This window comes from Elephas maximus, chromosome 11, assembly GCF_024166365.1.
Source record: "Elephas maximus indicus isolate mEleMax1 chromosome 11, mEleMax1 primary haplotype, whole genome shotgun sequence".
Lineage (NCBI taxonomy): Eukaryota > Metazoa > Chordata > Mammalia > Proboscidea > Elephantidae > Elephas > Elephas maximus.
Window position 1 is genome coordinate 81,340,880 of NC_064829.1, and position 19,299 is coordinate 81,360,178.

Sequence of the window (19,299 nt, forward strand, 5' to 3'; positions counted from 1 at the left end):
TAATTTTCACCATTAGTTTGTACCCCAGAAATATCTTCTGGCTACAGAACCTTGTTTGTTTACCATCCAGAAATTTTCAACACAAATTTTCAAATTGTCCACCATGATGTTGACAATTACTGGCCCTCTTTCCATCCAATAATTCACATCATTAGAAGAAAAATTATTTCCCAAAGCAGGATCTGTATTTCTGTTATTTATGCGGTCTGCAGATGCAACAATTTCAGATCCTAAAATAGTTCCGCTTTCCACACCATTATAACTTTGTTGCTGCAACAAAGAACGGATGCAGAATTTGCAACAAATTCCGTTATATTCACATTGTTAATAATTTCAACACTAGCGGTACTAGCACAACAACTTGCACCCATTAAATTCTAGTGTTCAGTGGAAGAAGTCTCTTCTGATTCATTATGTTTTAAAAAGGAATTTAATTTTGGAATTGTCTTTGGGGTTCATGAGTCCTTCCATTTTGGTGCTCCACTTAGTTGTTGCCATTTCATTTTACCTGGATATAAAATTATGTCACTTTTTAAATTTGGTTCTAACATAGTAAATTTGAATAATTGAAATAAAATTTATAAAATAAAATTTACATTAAAATTTGGACATTAACACAAAAATTTATATTTGAAAAGTAGTAAGTAAAAAAATCAAACATGTAATTTTATTTTTAGGTCTGAGACAATCAAAAGAAATAGTACTTAAAAGGCAGTCAGAAATAATTCCATTTGTTCATCATCTGATGTTTGTTGGTGGGCCCTACGCAGATCTCCGGAAGTGCTTTTGTCTTGAAATAATACTAAACTCTTGTGCGCTCACTTTCCATCCTTTGCTGCATCTTCATAGTTCATTAGACTACTGCTGATACCCAGTGGGGGTGAGAACAATTGCAAAGAGCATGAGTTAAATATAAGGGTATGCTCAAACTGAAGGTCCATTTTGGTTTGTTTTGCACAGGACAGGACAAGATACGTCAGAGTCATGATTATAGGTAGACAAGAGAGAACTGAATGTGAGGTTATACCTGATTGGTCAGAAATGAAAAGAAAAATAGCAATTGTTATTTATATAAAATGTATAGAATACACATTTTGTTTCTTTGTGGAATTGTTCAACTCCCATATTCCAAAATACATACATAATTGATGTACCAATAGCGTTATTTCTTAACAGGCAAGTTTGGTTTGTGAGTCATAACAGTATTAAATTTCTTAAAGCCAGTCCAAAGGGAAATGAAAAATTTAGACATATAATTTTTATTATCTAAATATTCATTTATTTCCTCAAGGTATTGTTCACTGTCCTTACATAGATACATAAATACTCTGATAAAATATAAATGTAATGTTCTGATAAATGCCCTATGTTGCTTTCTTGGAAGACAAATTTAGAAACACACCCATTGTTGCAAAACAGAAACGTATTTTGCATGATAAATATTGAATTTTGAGTCCTCTTTATGTGCCTCATACCTCATTCATTAGCATATAGACAGTAATATCAAGCACTTTGTCCCACACAACAGACAATAAAAAATGAAACATTGGATAAATTAAAATTTTTTCATGTTACAAGGTAATTATGAGCCCAAGAGACAGAAAGGGCCACATGAACCAGAGACTACATCATGCTGAGACCAGAAAAACTAGATGGTGCCTGGCTACAACCGATGACTGCCCTTGACAGGGAACATAACAGAGAACTCCTGAGGGAGCAGGAGAGCAGTGGGATGCAGACCCCAAATTCTCATAAGACCAGACTTAATGGTCTGACTGAGACCAGAAGGACTCCAGTGGTCATGGCCCCCAGACCTTCTGTTGGCCCAGGACAGGAACCATTCCCAAAGCCAACTCTTCAGACATGGATTGGACTGGACAATGGGTTGGAGAGGAATGCTGGTGAGGAGTGAGCTTCTTGAATCAGGTGGACACTTGAGACAATATTGGCATCTCCTGCCTGGAGGGGAGATGAGAAAGTAGAGGGGGTTAGAAGCTGGTGAAATGGACACGAACAGAGAGTGGAGGGAGGGAGCAGGCTGTCTTATTAGGGGGAGAGTAATTGGGAGTATGTAGCAAGGTGTATATAAGTTTTTGTGTGAGGGACTGACTTGATTTGTAAACTTTCACTTAAAGCACAATAAAAATTATAAAAAAAATTTCATGTTAGATAAATATTAACGTTTCCGGTATTTTTGGATGTTTGCTATGGTAGTTTTATATTAAATTATTACTCATGTTTGTATTAAATGTATGCTAGGTTGTATCCATGTGTATGCCAAACATATCTTAAAGTTATATATATTATTTACAAAACTGAGGATGTAACTCTGTACATAAATGCTATGTAGTTAAAAAGTAACTGGATGGAATTCATTCCAATGGTCGATTTATTCAAGTTCCCTCACTTTTGTCTGTCATCTGGGACTGAAGTTTCCGTTGGTTGTTTACCAGCATACTCTTGTGTTATATCATGGTAAAGGGCATTGTTGGCCCTCTGGCTGGGGTTGCTGGATCAGCAGACCTGTTATCTATTAATATAATCCATCCTTGCCCAGTAACTACTCCCACTCATTTTGGATCCAGTTATATATTGGGTGAATGTAGACTCAACAGCCCACTCCCACCTCTTGTTCATTAGAAAGAAATAGTATACTCCCAAGAAACTGAATGAGATAAAGAGATTCAATTACATGGGAGGGGACTCTTAGGAGACAGATGTCAACAAAGTTGTAGAAGTGGTAGGAGCCTCATAGCTTAAATAACCTTGCGCGTGGGCACCCTGGTGAACCTGCATGAACTTTATTTCCAGTCCACACATTCTCATGCCCTGGAGGTGGTATCGATTTCATTTACTGCCCTGTCAGTTCTCTTCCACTGCAGGGTTCACCTTTCATTGTGTCCTGTCTGCTTGGCGTCTCTGGGTCTTTGCATTGGACAACAAGTACCCCTGTTTTGTTGATGCCTAAGCACATGCTTACCTTGCTTATTGGGTAAGCCATCCCTGGTTGTATTCAAGAGTCAAGGTGACCTGGTTTAACCTGAACATGAACATAACCCTCATGAACTCAGGGGTAATCTATCATCACAAAGGGGTACTGGGAGTGGAGAAGGCTGCCCTCCCTGGGTTCGGGGATTTCTCAGGTTATAGTGATGCTGGCTGGGGGGATGCAAATTATGATGGTTAATTTTTTGTGTCAAGTTGGCTAGGCTGCACTGCCCAGTTTTTTTATCAAACAGTAGGTTAGATGTTGCTGGGAAGGTATTTTGTAGATGTGATTAACTTTTACAATCATTTGACTCTAAGTAAAGGTTACCCTGGATAATGTGAGTAGGCTTCATCCAATCAGTTGAAAGCTTTAAAAAAAAAAAAAAAAGCTTTCCAAGGGAGAAGGATTCTGTCTCAAGAATGTAACATAGAAATCCTTCCTGAATTTCCATACTGTTGCCTACCCTATGGATTTTGTACTTGATCGCCCTAATTGTGTATGCCAATTCCTTAAAATGTCTCTCTGTCTGTATATGTACATTTGCCCTGTTTCTCTGGAGAACCCTGACTGAAACACATACCAACACAGGTATCTTGTTGACCTCAGATCAAAGCTAGATTGCACAGGCAAGAACTTCATAACACAAAGGAACAGTAGAGATATCTCAAGTAAATAAACAGAAAATTTGTCAGTGGGGGTAGGTATTATTTTTCTGTTTTGCCTGAAAATTCAAAACTTATCAATGCAAATGTTTCACGGTATCAAAGGTTTCATCTGAGGGCAATTATCACAAAGCATTTCAACCAAGCTTGGATTGTGATGGAACGAGGTGGTATGGTTTAATAAGGGTAAATTTCCATTTATTCTCAAATCAAGAATTCAAACAAGTCTCGTCAAGAAGGTGATTCTTAAGCACAATTAACAAGAAATGAGGCCTCACCTATATCGAAACTTATTAAACCTCACTCTGTTTCTTAATGCCGCTAACCCTCCACCCTTGTTTCTTAGGTCTAGAATTTCTCAGTGAGATGTGCAGAGCCCGCACATACTGCAAGGTCGCCTTACAACGTGAACCATGGGCCACATCTGAACATACCATGGTAGGGTGTCCAATACACAGTGGCAGATTATCCAAAAGGCAAGGTAAGCACAGCACGTACCTTGTTTACCAGATCATCTGTAGTGAACAATTGCACATTTTTTCACTACACCAAAGATTCTGCTTCTAGGTATGGCTGGCATCTGTGTCATGGATTGAATTGTGTCCCACAAAAATCTGTGTATCAATTTGGCTGGGCCATGATTCCCAGTAAAGTGTGATTGTCCACCATTCTGTCATCTGATGTGATTTTCCTATGTGTTGTAAATCCTACCTCTATGATGTTAATGAGGTGAGATAGGCATCAGTTACATTAATGAGGCAGGACTCAATCTACAAGATTGGACTGTGTCTTGAGCCAATCTGTTTTGAGATATAAGAGAGAGAAGTGAGCAGAGAGACAGGGGACCTGATACCACCAAGAGCAGTGCTGGGAGCAGAGGGTATCCTTTGGACCTGGGGTTCCTGCACGGAGAAGCTCCTAGTCCAGGGGAAGACTGATGAGAAGGATCTTCCTCCAGAGCCAACAGAGAGAGAAAGCTTTCCTCTGGAGCTGACGCCCTGAATTTAGACTTCTAGCCTACTTTACTGTGAGGAAATAAATGTCTTTTTGTTAAAGCCATCCACTTGTGGTATTTCTGTTATAGCAGCACTAGGTAACCAAGACAATTTGTCTCTCTCCCAATCCTACAGCACTTTCCTACAGAATCAAAGCTTCTTTTAAAATTTGAAATCTCCAACTGAGATGGATTACCCTTCTGAAATTGTTCACTACAAATTGTTAAGTAAGCAGAAACCCATGTGAAATTGTTCACTACAGATTAGTAAGTCAGCATAAGTAAGCCTGTGCTTATCCCTGCCAATACACCACAAATCTTGGAGACTCATGAAATGCTGAACCTTTCCTTATAAAGAAACCCCCAACACCATTTAGCATGTAAAAATAATGTTATAATTTGCATATAGTCACGGCAGGATAAACATGGAATTAGAAGGTGTGTCAGGGGTGTCCAAGACCATCCTTAGTCTCAGTGATTCACTAGAAGCCCTCACAGGACTCAGAACCTGTTATAATTTATTACAGTGAGAGATACAGATTCGAATCAGAAAAGGGAAAAGGTGCATAGGGCAAAGTCTAGATAACCAAGCACAAGCTTTCAGGTGTCCGTCCCCAGTGTAGTCACCTGGGACGAGCTTAGTTCTTCAAAAAACAATGTGTAACAACACATGCAACACAGTGTTGCCAACTGAAGGTGTTCGCCCAAGCCTTGACTCACAGAGCATTTATTGGGGGTCAGTCACACAGGCATATAGCACCTGTGTGATTGGCTTCAGCTACTTTGACTCAGATCCCCAGAGTAAAAACAGGTGTTCACCATAAATCTCATTTCTAGCATAAACTATCTGGTCAAACAACACCGCTCTTAATAGGCAAGACATTTTAGGGTCTCACATCTCTGCTCCTGGAGCTGGCTATGGGCCAGTCCTGAAGACAGATATTTCTTGGGTATGTGCAGGATTTGAGCAACCTATGCCTACTGAGTTAACCCTTTCCTGCACAAAAGACCAAACTTTTAGTTGATTTGGAAAATAAACACATTAAATGAATGTTCTACAAAGACCTCAATGCTTTCATATTCTTAAAAGTTTGGAACTCAGAAGGTATCATTCTACCTGTGTGACTTAGATTTCACGGCCTTCTTCTATTTTGTCTAAGTTATTGGTAAAATAAAGTTTCAAGCATAAAAATTTCTATTGTCTTCTAAAATTCAAGTTGGTGCATAACATACATTTGTGGAAATAATCAGTGGCAATCACATAACAGCTTAAATATGTTTTTTAAAAAAATCTGAGAAACTGGTTCCCCTGCATTTTTTTTTTTTAATCATAACATTTCTCGAACCTATCTTTTCATTTGCAAAGGAAATGCTGGACTGTCTCACATATATATGTTTGCACATTGTCTTCACTTTTGACAATGTAACATAACTAGAAAATTAGTCTTCCTCCAGCTAATCTTCACACAATTCCAGATTATAGGTGCTAAAGCGTTAAGACGAACTCTGAGTCAAAAATGAATTGTGCCTTGACCCACATAAATCAATATGTGAAGACTGTCCTCAAAACTTTCACAGATCTTAACATCATTGTACATTTTCGAGGGCATGTTACTTCAATGAGGTTTTAGCTAATCAATATTTCCTAACAAATGAACAAGAATACTCCACTGGGTTGGGCCTCAGTAGGGACTTGATTTGACTCTCTCAGATTTACCCCAATTTCAAAAAGAAACCACTTTCATTTATTTAACCAATATTTATTGACCACCTACTACGTGCCAAGCACTGCTCTAGACATTAACAATACAGAAATGAATGAATGAGAAAACGTTCACTCTCTCCTCGTCCCCAAACCCCACAGGAAGGAAACATACAGCACAGAGCACAGAGAGAAGAATCCTCCAGGGATGGCAGTGCTATGAGGGATAACAGAAAATGAAACAGTGATGAGAAGTGGGTAACTTTATGATTGATGATGTGATGAAAGGGATGATCTGGGAACAGCCTGAATGATGAGAGGGAACAGCCACGTGAAATTATGCTGAACACCATTATAGACAGAGGAAATGAGTGGGGGAATGGCCTAGGGGTGGGGAAGTTTGGAAAGGTCAAGGAATAGGAGGAGGAAAGCATGGCTTGAACAAAATGAGTACAGGGAATTATGAAATGAGACAAAGCTAGAGAAAACAAGTGATGTAAAACCACAAAAAAAAGTTTTTTTTTTCCCCTGTGGGTAATAGCCATTAGAGAGTTTAAAGAAGTCCCTGGGTGGTGCAGTTAACGCGCTTGGCTGCTAATTGAAAGGTTGACAGTTCAAATCCACGCAGAGGTGCCTTGGAAGAAAGCCCTGGTTATTTATTTCTGAAAACCACCCATTGAAAACCCTATGAAGCGCTGTTCCGCTCTGACACACATGGGGTCCCCTTGAGTTGGAACAGACTTGACAGCAACTGGAAAGAGAGTTTAAGCAAAGGAGATTTTCATATTATATTACCAGATGCTTACATAGGCACTTTTTTAAGGACTTTAATATGGTTTTATTTTTCTTCAGAATAATTATCACATGAGCATTAACTATGTTTCTCTGTGTTTAATTTTTTGTACCCTACACTAATAAACAAATCCCATGAAGGCATAAGCTTATGTCTGGTTAGATCACTGTTGTATCACCACCACTTGGCTCAGTAAATATTTCTGAAAAAAATATAAATTAAGGGATAAATGATAAAGACTTGGTAAGGGACAGTCTCACAAAAAAAAAAAAAAATCACTGTTGAGTCGATTCTGACTCATAGCGACCCTATAGGACAGAGTAGAACTGTCCTGTAGGGTTTCTAAGGAGCAGCTGGTGGATTCAAACTGCTGACCTTTTGGTGAGCAGCTGAGTTCTTAACCACTGTGCCACCAGGGCTCCTAAGGGACAGTCTTAAAACCAAACCAAACCCATCACTGTCGAGTTGATTTGGACTCATAGCGACCTTACAGGACAGGGTAGAACTGCCCCACAGAGTTTCCAAGGAGCAGCTGATGGATTCTAACTGCCAACATTTTGGTTAGCAGCCAAGGTCTTAACCACTGCACCACCAGGGCTTCAAAGGAGAGCCTTAGGAAATGAAAATCCAGTATTCTGTTTTGGCTGTGTTGAGCATGAAGATATCTTATCAAGCATGTACATGGAGACATCAAGATATCTTATCAAGCACGTACATGGAAACATCAAGATATCTTATCAAGCATGTACATGGAGACATCAAGTTTGAAGTGCAAGAAATCAGGGCCAGAGGAAAAAAATTTTGGAGTTATGCATATACATATAGCCACGGAATTTAGGGAGATAGTTGAAAGAATAGCCCCAGTAACAATTTAGTATTTATCATGTGACAGACATGCCAGTAGAAAAGCAAAACTCTCCCCTTGGGTTTGATTGGGTCTCTCTTCTAATTCTTTTTTTTTTTTTTTAATTCTTTAAGTCACATCTTGCAAGCCATAAGAGGCCATCATTTAAAAAATAATTTGAATGGAAAACTTCTGATAGTATTACCTCAGTCCTAAAGGAAATGAAAGCCTTGACTCCTCGAGAGCATAGAAGGAACTGTATTTTTAATGTCATAATAAATATTGTAATGGACCTGGGTCTGTCCCTGGGAGCAGCAAAAATGGGCACTAGCAGAAGGCATTAATAAACTGTGCCATGCTGGGTCAGAGGCTACATCAGTGCATTAGATGAAAATTTCCCTGCACAGAGATTTTTGCCCACCTCAATTCTGCCCACCTCAATTCTCTTCCTTTCCTACACGAAGATCTGGCTAAAAATCTTCTAATATGAGTTGTAAATTTGTTTTTACTTTCTATACAAAGTACAAAACATGTGTACTGCTATTTCCCATAGTTCTTAGGAAAAAGAACACAGGGTCAATTTCTACAGACTTGGGAGGTCCTTGAATGATGCCCAAGGCTATTCAGTAAAGGAAACGTATGGAAAAGAAGAGGGCATTTAGCTCTTAACTCACAGCATTACTCTATCTCCCAGGGAATTAAAGGGATTAAAACTCTGCTTTATATGATTCTTATAATCTTATTGCTGCTTTTCCTAAGAATCCAGGAAGCTATATAAACATTATACATTTTCTATTACCACCCAGTAGTCTTTCACAGACTACCAAATGCATATGAGAAATCCATAGAGAGAAGTCACCAGAAAGGAAATGATAAATATTGTGTCCCATTTATGTAGTTGCTTCTCCTTCAGCTAGGTACATGGTAGATCAAAAAGTATCCAAATGCCCACCCCTGGTCCTGGAATGTTCTGGTATTTGGGTCTCATCTGGACTTGGCCCAGATATTTGATGGTTAAGTAGCATTTTCCAAGTTTTTGCCATACTAGATATTTTTAAACATATAGAACATCACTGTTCACCCTGCCCAGTCCCAGCTTACACCACTTGTCCCAGCATAATTATTATTATTAGTGCCCCTTTTATTCTCAGAAATGACCCACTGTGTAATGCTGAATGTTTTGATATAAGATTCTACAGATACAAGATTCTACAGCAGAATCCTGATCAAACAGGGAAAAGTATGGAACAGAATTTCAAGTTCTCAAAGAGTCCAGATTTTCTGGAGCCATTGATTGTTGATGAACCCTTGAACCTACTGTTCTGAGATCATCCTTAAACCTTACACCTTAAGCTGAAACTATCCCCTTAAGTCATCTCTAAACCAAAACCAAACCAAACCCAGTGCCGTCGAGTCGATTCCGACTCATAGCGACCCTATAGGACAGAGTAGAACTGCCCCATAGAGTTTCCAAGGAGCACCTGGTGGATTCAAACTGCTGACCTTTTGGTTCACAGCCGTAGCACTTAACCAGTATGCCACAAGGGTTTCCTAACCAAACAACAGTTGAGCTTAATTAGTAAAGAATGTCTGCCTTGAGCGTTGTCCTTCTTTTATAGAACTATCTATATGGGATCAAATTGACAACACCAAGTTGAAACGTTGGATGGGAAGCTTAGAAAACAGTGAGTTTATGTTAATGGTGGTGTAATAATCTGGAAAAGGATAGAGAGAATGATTGCACAGTTGGAAGAATGTAATCAATGTCACTGAACTGTACATGTAGAAATTGTTGAATTGGTCTTTGTTTTGCTGTGTGTATTTTCACCAAAAAAAGAATATATATATTTAAAAAATTACCCATTGTGGACAATAAATAAGATAACCATGCTATTAATATGGGGTGTATCCAAGTTCTCTCTAGCTTTAATCCCTTTTTTTTTTATTAACTTTTATTAAGCTTCAAGTGAACATTTACAAATCCAGACTGTCACATATAAGTTTACATACATCTTACTCCATACTCCCACTTGCTCTCCCCCTATTGAGTCAGCCCTTTCAGTCTCTCCTTTCGTGACAATTTTGCCAGCTTCCCTCTCTCTCTATCCTCCCATCCCCCCTCCATACAAGAGTTGCCAACACACTCTGAAGTGTCCACCTGATATAATTAGCTCACTCTTCATCAGCATCTCTCTCCCACCCGCTGACCACTCCCTTTCATGTCTGATGAGTTGTCTTCGGGGATGGTTCCTGTCCTGTGCCAACAGAAGGTCTGGGGACCATGGCCGCCGGGATTCCTCTGGTCTCAGTCAGACCATTAAGTATGGTCTTTTTATGAGAATTTGGGGTCTGCATTCCACTGATCTCCTGTTCCCTCAGGAGTTCTCTGCTGTGCTCCCTGTCAGGGCAGTCATCGATTGTGGCCGGGCACCAACTAGTTCTTCTGGTCTCAGGATGATGTAGGTCTCTGGTTCATGTGGCCTTTTCTGTCTCTTGGGCTCTTAGTTGTCATGTGGCCTTGGTGTTCTTCATTTTCCTTTGCTCCAGATGGGTTGAGACCAATTGATGCATCTTAGATGGCCACTTGGCTTTAACCCCTTTTATCTCAACGTTAAGTGGCTCCCCAACCCTAGAAAGGGAATTATGTCACATTACAGCCTTCTATAAACCAGAATCTCTGTTATGGCATTTCCTCAAGGACTGGAAAGATCTAACTTCTCTAATAATATGAGCAGTACACATTTATCTTGGTACAACAAGATCTTTCATTTGAACTGCCTTTCTTGAAAGGTCACATCACCCTACACATGCTATTAGACCATCTATGTCTCAGGGATGCTGCTCTAGTTCATATCATCTTACAGATTTGTAGTTTATGGATGCAAGCACTATGGTCCATCGTGGCTTCTCTACTCAATAAATACTACAAATAGTTCATTGTAAGGTTACGTTTGTTTTTCAGACCAGTGGTTAAAATCAGCAGCCTAAGAACTAAAACAGTTCTGGATGCTTATTTGGCAAATAAAATATTAGGTTGGAAACAGAGTCAAGACTCTCTCAACTTATCAACACGTTATTCCTTGGAGAATGTGATGTGTTGCCAAATATTAGCTGCAACACAAATATTTTCAATGAGGTTGTCTCTCTGTAAGACAACAGTAGGATTGAGGAGGGTACTCCCAAATGAAAGAGAATTCCCCTCTTTTCATCGCATACTCAGTGTGTTCTGGTGCTCCCGGCAATGCGGTTACAATAACAACTTAGCTTCTATTTTCTTTAAGTTATTCACCACAACTTCCCTTAGATACACTAATAATGTAACAGCACCAAAGTTAACATTTAAATAAAGCCTACTACATGTCGAACACTGCTCCAAGCACTATAAAAATATTATCATTGATATTTATGAACATCCGGAGCAGTTGGTACCATGGTAATCACCAATCTACAGGAGACGAAGCAGAAATTTTAGGCATTAAGTGACTTGTCTGTACTCACACAGCTAATTAGGTGGTTGAGCTGGGACACAAACCCTGGCAGCCTGGCACTGGAGTGCAAGTGTTTAACCATCATGCCATTCAGCCTCTCTGCTTTATTCCTCGTTAGCTTTACCCTTCTCTGACTCCCCAGATTAACTCCTGTTCTATAGAATAACGATAAAAACAACAACAAAGCAAAATGATGTTAAGAGCCTTAATGAGATGGATTGACACAGTAGCCACAACAATGGGCTCAAACATATCAAAGAAGGGGGCACAACCAGACTATGTTTTGTTCTGAGATTTATCAGGTCACGAGTCTGAGCCAGCTCCAGGACAACTATTGACAACCACCACCACACCCCTGGAGATGGCTATTTTGGGACCCTGGACCATAACATGTCGATAGGTGGTGTAAGCCTCTTGTCTGTGTTCATCACTGAGGTCCCTTTCTCTCGGCTCTGAATTCTGCTGTCTATACACTTACACACTTCGAGAGTAACAGGTAAGCACTACTTGGGAAGTAACCTTTGGGAAGAGTGTGAACACACTGAAATGCACGGAGGTATCCTCCAAGAAACCGCGTCATATTCGCTGTAAAAGCTAAACAGTCACATCCCCCTGATACAGTTATGTGCTTATCTGCCTTCAGAGGGAGAATCAATGAAATGAAAGACAGGAAATAGAGTAAGTAAATTCCCCGTATAACATTTTCCAAAGGACTCTGAAGAGCAAAATATTTGTATTTTAAAATATTATAAAGGAAGAGGAGAAATGATATTATTGGAAACATTGAATTTTGGAAAGGCTTGGGGTCAGGTCTTCAAGATCCATGAGGGGAAAATAGCTTAAATGAAACTGCTATCAGCTGGCCCTTCTATAGAAAGTCCTATACTGAGGATAAATAAATCAATTTCAAAATCTAGCCATTAAATTACAGTATAATTAGTTGGGCTTTTTCCAAATTTATAAGATGTATATTCGTAGAACTTATAAATAAATGAACATGAGACTTGGCTCGATAAAAGCATTTTTTTGTTTGTTTAGCCATTAAATTACAGTATAATTAGTTGGGCTTTTTCCAAATTTATAAGATGTATATTTGTAGAACTTATAAATAAATGAATGTGAGACCTGGCTCAATAAAAGCATTTGGGCTGCACCTTCTCTCTGCAGTAAGTACCATGATTACCTTACTTTCTTTCTGTTTCACTGCTGTTTGGTAGCATTCCAGAGACTTCAGTAAAACACATTCGTAAAAGCAACACTGACTTCATTCTCTGCAATGAAGATGCCTTTTTCACCCTGACAATGAAATACAAAGCTCTGCAAGAAACACCTGAAAATTATCAGGGCTGGAAATACACCTCCAGATGACATACTCCTTATGTTCATCTTGATGGCTGGTGCAATATAACTTCAACGACTTGAAAACAGCCATTTTTAAAAAAATGGCAAATTTATTCATGTCTAAATGTACATTCCTGGAGCTACAAAGGCAGTGTATTTTTTACAGTATAGTGGTTCGGGGTTCAGGATCCCTGGTGGCACACTGGCTAAAGCACTCAGCTGCTAACAGAAAGGTCCATGGTTCAAACCCACCAGCCACTCTGTGGGAGAAAGATGTGCCAGTCTGCTTGCCTAAAGATTACAGCCTTAGACAGTCTCCAGGACCGTTCTACTCTGTTGTATAGGGTTGCTGAGTCATAATCAACTTGATGGCATTGGGCTTGGTTTAGGGTTTTGGTTCAGGGTCCACACAATAATGACATCAATGATGCACCATAAGCTACATTGAAAATCAACATTGTAATTTAATTTACTCAACAGATGTATCTCTTTAAAGGATTAATGACAGAATTCTCCCTACATCAAAAGAATGATATTTTAGTTGGAACCGACTCAACAGCACTTGGCAACAACAACAATCTTATTAGCAGAGCCCTGGTGGCGCAGTGGTTAAGAGCTCGGCTGCTAACCAAAAGGTCAGCAGTTCAAATCCACCAGCCAGTCTTTGGGAACTCTATGGGGCACTTCTACTCTGTCCTACAGGGTGGCTATGAGTCGGAATCAACTCAACAGCAACAGGTTTGGTTTTCGATTTTTTAAATTATTAGTAAATAAGAGTGAACATTCTTCCTCATTTTAATATACATACAAATTCCTTAGAAATAAGTCCAATAAATACACTCAACCTTCATAATTATCAGGTGGAAAAATGATCCAGTTCCTCCTCAGAGGATAGGATCTAGGAGAGCACCTACGCGTCTACCCCACCAGAGCCTCCTGAATCAAGTCCGCGACCAGATCAGCCACCCAATAAAGAAGCCCTTGAGGGCTCATAGAGGCGACCTGGTCATGGGACCCTCACTCATCACCTATGGACTAGCTCCCATGGGCAAGCACGAAAGGAGCCTAATTTTTCTACCACACAAATGCAGTTAAAACACATACTTCTCTTACCTACTTTAGGGGTTTGGTGAAGTTGAAGTAGAATAATTCTGGGTGGGTAGATGGGCAGATGGGCAGACGGATAGGCAGATAGGAAGATAGACAGAAAGACAGATAAATGTGACTCCAACTCTTGGCAACAACATAACAAAATGTTGCCTGGTCCTGCATCATCCTAAAAATTGCCAGCATGTTCAAGTCCATCATTGTGGCTATTGTGCCAGTCCATCTCACCAAGGTTCTCCCTTGCTGGTCCTCTACTTTCATGAAACATAAAGTCCTCCTCCAGTGATTGATCCCTCCTGATGATGTGTTCAAAGCAAGTAAGCTAGATAATGTTCTGTCGTGGTCCATAAGGTTTTCATTGGCTAATTTTTGGAAGTAGATTGCCAGGCCCGCACCACCCCTCTATCAGTGTGTCATACTGTGGTGGCTTGCATAATTCTGCCATGCTGGAAACTATGCCATTGATATATCAAATACCAGCAGGGTCACCCATAGTGGACAGGTTTCAGTGGAGCTTCCAGACTAGGGCACACTAGAAAGTAAGGCCTGGTGATCTATAAAGGTGCCATAGTCTCTGGCACCTTAGTAGGTACTCAATAAGTGGGAGTTATTTTATTAGAGCAGGGGTCACAAATCAGATGCTCTTAGGGTCAGGCAGGCAATGTAAATGAATGATGTCAGCTGGATATAGAAAAGTAGGAAGCTGGAGAGAGGGGAATGGAGTACCTGTCTCCGACCAAAGGGGCAACTGCTGTCCAACGTAGCCAGGCAGGAATACCAGCTCAGTGGTATCAGTCCGTGGTCAGTCAGGAAAGCAGAAACCACACCAGGTATTTTAACAGCAGGGATTTCCTATAGGGGATTTGTTGAACAGGTACCAGGTCTGGCTGCCATCAAGATGACTCTGATTCATGGTGACCTCGTGTGTGTCAGAGTAGAACTGTGTGTGTTCCATGGGGCTTTCAGTAGCTGATTTTCCAGAAATAGATTGCCAGGCCTTTCTTCCAAGGCATCTCTGGGTGGACTCGAACCTCCAATTTTTCAGTTAGCAGCCAAACGCTTAACTGTTTGTGCTGCCCAGGGACTCCTAAAGAGATACAAGAAGACACAAAAGGTAAACAGGGACCACTGAACTATGGCAAAGAGAGAAACTGAAATTAGCCAATGAATATAGATAGTCTTTAAATTATAAAACTCCAAATGCAATTTGTATTAGAATTAACACCAATTAAAAAAGTGTGTATCTTCTTTACTCTTCATACTATTTTAATGAGTGTTTTCATAAGTTGATTTTAGAGCAGGATTTAATGATAATAATAATAGTTACCTTAAATAAGAAAAAGAAAAACCACTGCCATCGAGTCGATTCCGACTCATAGTGACCCTACAGGACAGAGTAGAACTGCCCCATAGAGTTTCCAAGGAGCACTCGGTGAATTCAAACTGCCGACCTTTTGGTAAGCAGCCATAGCACTCAGGCACTACACCACAGGTGTTTCCTTAACCACTATAGTTACCTTAAATAATAAAAACCAAACCAAACCCACTGCCCTCCAGTCGATTCCGACTCATAGCGACCCTATAGGACAGAGTATAACTGCCCCATAGAGTTTCCAAGGAGCGCCTCGTGGATTTGAACTGCTGACCTCTTGGTTAGCAGCTGTAGCACTTAAGCACTACGCCACCACGGTTTCCACCTTAAATAATAAAATAATAGTTACCTTAAATTACAAAGTATTTTCAAATATATTTTTCTCATTTTATCTTGGCAGTAACTCATAACCAATAGAGAAACCAGGTATTATCGTCACTGGCATTTGGTTTTACAGATGAGAGCACTATGGGTAAATCAGGTTTTACAAATTGCTGTAACAGACTCGGTAAGGATTGGAACCAAATCCCCTTGCACAAATTGGACAGCACCACACATAGTTACATTCCATTTGGGTTCAGCAGGTAGGCAAGGGACCCTTGCTTAGCAGTATTTTAAGTATTTGAACACAGTAGCATGGAGAAGGGTCCTTCCTGGTCATCTGTGACTCTCAGACATAGGAGAACAGGTGAAGTGTTGCCCCACCCACAACTGGCCTGAGAACACATGGTGGAGGTGGAGGTGGAAGTGGTCAGAGGCATGGCTGCACGCTGGACCGCTGTGCTCCGTCTGAGTTCTTATAGGAGTGTTCTCCACTCAGAGCTTCGTGGGTACTCAGTAAATGTTTGTTGAATAAATCTGGCATTTGGAGGCTAGGAGTAATTTCAAACATTTTTCTCTATAATTTTGCCATACCCGAGAAAAAAGAGAAATCACTTAAAGGAAAACTGATGTGTGAGGCTCATTTGTGCCTTTGAACTAATTGTTCATCAACAAAGTAGGGATAATAGCACTTGATGGCAGAAGGCTTTGAACAGAGAGCGCTAAGGATGAACCCAACATTACCGCTATTGTTCTCTGTGTTCGTCTTGTTATTTTAGAGCAGCTGGGTGGATCTTTCCTAAGAAAAAAAAGGAAGAAGTCTTTAAATTGCCGAGCCAGAATCCATTCATTTATGCCTTGTTCCTGAGGAATGTAATTTTGATTCTCATTATCCAGAAAAAGCACAAACCGAAACGGTGTTCTTTACTCATTCAATTCATCACAATATTCCCTCAAAGAAAAAAAAAAATAATAATAACGTTCAAATGTAGCGGTTGCACAGAAGTAAAACGCAAAACTACCTTTGCTCCTTGCCGGCTTGAGCAGAGTGCTCAGGTTTTCTTCTGGAAAACAAGCTTTGCTCTTCAAGTTTCACTTTCAGAAGCGACCTCTAGATGGACAGGAAAAAAGGGATCAGCCAGAACCCTGTTTCCAATCTTTCCCTGACTTTATTTTAAGATTACTCTTCTGGTTAGAGATGGGTGGGGTGGAGCATAGATGGTGAATTGGAGACACAAAAGGTCATTTAAAAGTTGGAGAAGACGGATGATTTTATTTGAATAGCCATGAAGACGGGAGGGATGATTTTTAACAGAATAGACAGGAGAAAGAGAAAATCTGCAAATGTTTCCAGGTTATTCTCAAATTGAGACTATCTCCATCTACCTGTCTCAGTATCTTATCAATAGATATAGATAGATCCATACTTCTATATCTATAAAACTGCATTTAATAGTTGATTAACATGAAAGTCTAGGAGGCTTCACCCTTAAAATTGACACATACATTTCTCTTTGAGAGGAGCAGCACTTTTTTTCCACTGGCTTCTGTATGGCTGTGATTACATCCCTGCTTATGCTATGTAGACATGAAACTTCTTAAAGGGAAAGAGACTCTAGTCACAGCGTAACGTCTGGGATCCCAATTCCAGCTTTACCACTTACTCTGTGACCTTGATCATAAGTTCTCCAACTACTAAGTAGGGCAGTACTGTCCTCAAAAGGTGATTAAAAGGATTATAGGAAACACTGCAAACAAAGTTCTCAGCACCTACAAACCATTGCTGTCAAGTCAATTTCAATTCATAGAGACCCTATGGGACACAGTATAACTGCCCCCATAGGATTTCCAAGGCTGGAATCTTTACAGAAGCAGACTGCCACATCTTTCTCCCTCAGAGCAGCTAGTGGGTTTGAACCACCAATCTTTTGGTTAGAAGGCAAGCACTTAACCATTGTGCCAACAGGGCTCCTGTTCTCAGTACAGGGCCTTGAAGATATATAGCAAGTGCTCGACAGGGTGGGAACTAGGGTGAGGCAAGTAGATATTATCTATCTTGATTACCGAGGTTTTTGGCTCCTGTTCAAATTTTGTGCCAGAGGTAAATACCTCACTATCCTTACCTCTAGTCAAAAAATAAACAAACAAACCCATTACCATCGAGTCAATTCTGACTCCTAGCAGCCCTACAGGACAGAGGAGAACTGCCCCATAGGGTTTCCAAGGAGAGGCTGGTGGATTCGAACTGCCAACTTTTGGTTAGCACCTTTAGTCTGATACTTAATAAATATTAGCTACTATGATGATGATGACTGATGATGATGGTGTTTACCATGTACCATTTTGTGCCCCAGAACCTAAGACAGACCTCAAGACAGGTACTCAAGGCATGCTTGGTAGTGGTGAGCATGATAGCACCCAGCTTTTTGACTTTAAAATATCAATAAAAATATATAATAAAACACTGGTTTAGTTATTCTTGATTCTATCTATTAAATGGCATTGAGAAAATAAGATTTTGTGTCATTTGTTTACTCATTTCTATGTTTTATAAGCTTTAAGAGAAAGGTGGTTTATTCCAAATTATATAAACACTAAGCAATATTCATATTTGTAATTTCTAAGGCTTTGGAATATATGAACCTAACTCTGACTACAAATTGTAATCAAAATTGAATATAAACTCTATTTGGCTAATTGACATGAGTTTGAAATGGTAGATGGTAAAAATAAAACCAGTTCTATAAAAGTATTTGATAATTACTTCCTATAACTTATGTACATTAATAGCAAAAGTCCACATTCTTTGTTATTCCTTAATTGCATTACATAGATAATAATAGTAGCTAAAAATAGTATAAGAATTTTTTTTATATATTTGTAAGTTTCAGAATATAAACTTTTTTGGTAAAAATATATCATTTATCCCTTTTTATCATCTATTTTGACTTTTTTGCAAAGAAAGTAATTTAGACTTGAAAGGACATAGGAGGGAACTGAGCTAGCGGGCTGCGTGTTATTGTAGACATAAAAAGTATGAGGGAAAAATGTGACTTCCGTCTCTGTATTTGACCTCTGTGCCATCTGAACTGACTTTCTTCAGCAAAGGTCCTTGATACCTGTTTGAATTTCTGATAAAAAGAAATCTACCTCTGCTCTTCTTTCACTTCTCCCTCCCAACCTAACCCAGTAAGTGCGGAATAATCAAAACTATTGCCTAGTCGGAAACCCTGGTGGTGTAGTGGTTAAGTGCTACAGCTGCTAACCAAGAGGTTGGCAGTTCAGATCTACCAGGTGCTCCTTGGAAGCTTTGTGGGGCAGTTCTACTCTGTCTTGTAGGGTTGCTATTTGTCCGAATCAACTTGATGGCAGTGGGTTTCTTTTCTTTTTTTTTTTTTTTTTGGTATTGCCTAGTCAGATAGACTAAAATGTGATAAAAATCCGTGGGTTGTGCAAAATAAAGCCAGTGGAAACTAAAAATGAGCCTTCTTAGAGATAATAAATCTTTAGAAACAAATTTCACATCCAATAGGCCTTCAAAATGCCACTAAACTTGCACTATGATGTTGGTACTTTGAGAAATGTCTTGAGAAAATGGCAGCAATTCTCATTAAGAATACAAATGAGATTAATATGGGCTAGCATTTCCTACTGTAGCGCTAAATAGTTTTTTTTGTTCATTATTC

The 19,299-nt window shown here is 39.6% G+C and overlaps 1 long non-coding RNA gene across 3 annotated transcripts; it reads right to left on the reverse strand.

Moving 5' to 3' along the window:
- Positions 1 to 1,876: 1,876 nt before the first annotated feature.
- LOC126085774 (uncharacterized) lies at positions 1,877 to 16,670 on the reverse strand. Of its 3 annotated transcripts, none has more exons than XR_007519348.1 (3): positions 15,642 to 15,699; positions 14,647 to 15,007; positions 1,877 to 1,959 (listed from the first exon to the last, which is right to left on the reverse strand). It is a non-coding gene; the product is annotated as an uncharacterized LOC126085774 (long non-coding RNA). The 3 variants fall into 3 exon arrangements; XR_007519349.1 differs by lacking the exons at positions 1,877 to 1,959; positions 15,642 to 15,699 and adding exons at positions 10,150 to 10,613; positions 16,636 to 16,670; XR_007519347.1 differs by lacking the exon at positions 1,877 to 1,959 and adding an exon at positions 10,150 to 10,613.
- Between the last annotated feature and the right edge of the window lie 2,629 nt (positions 16,671 to 19,299).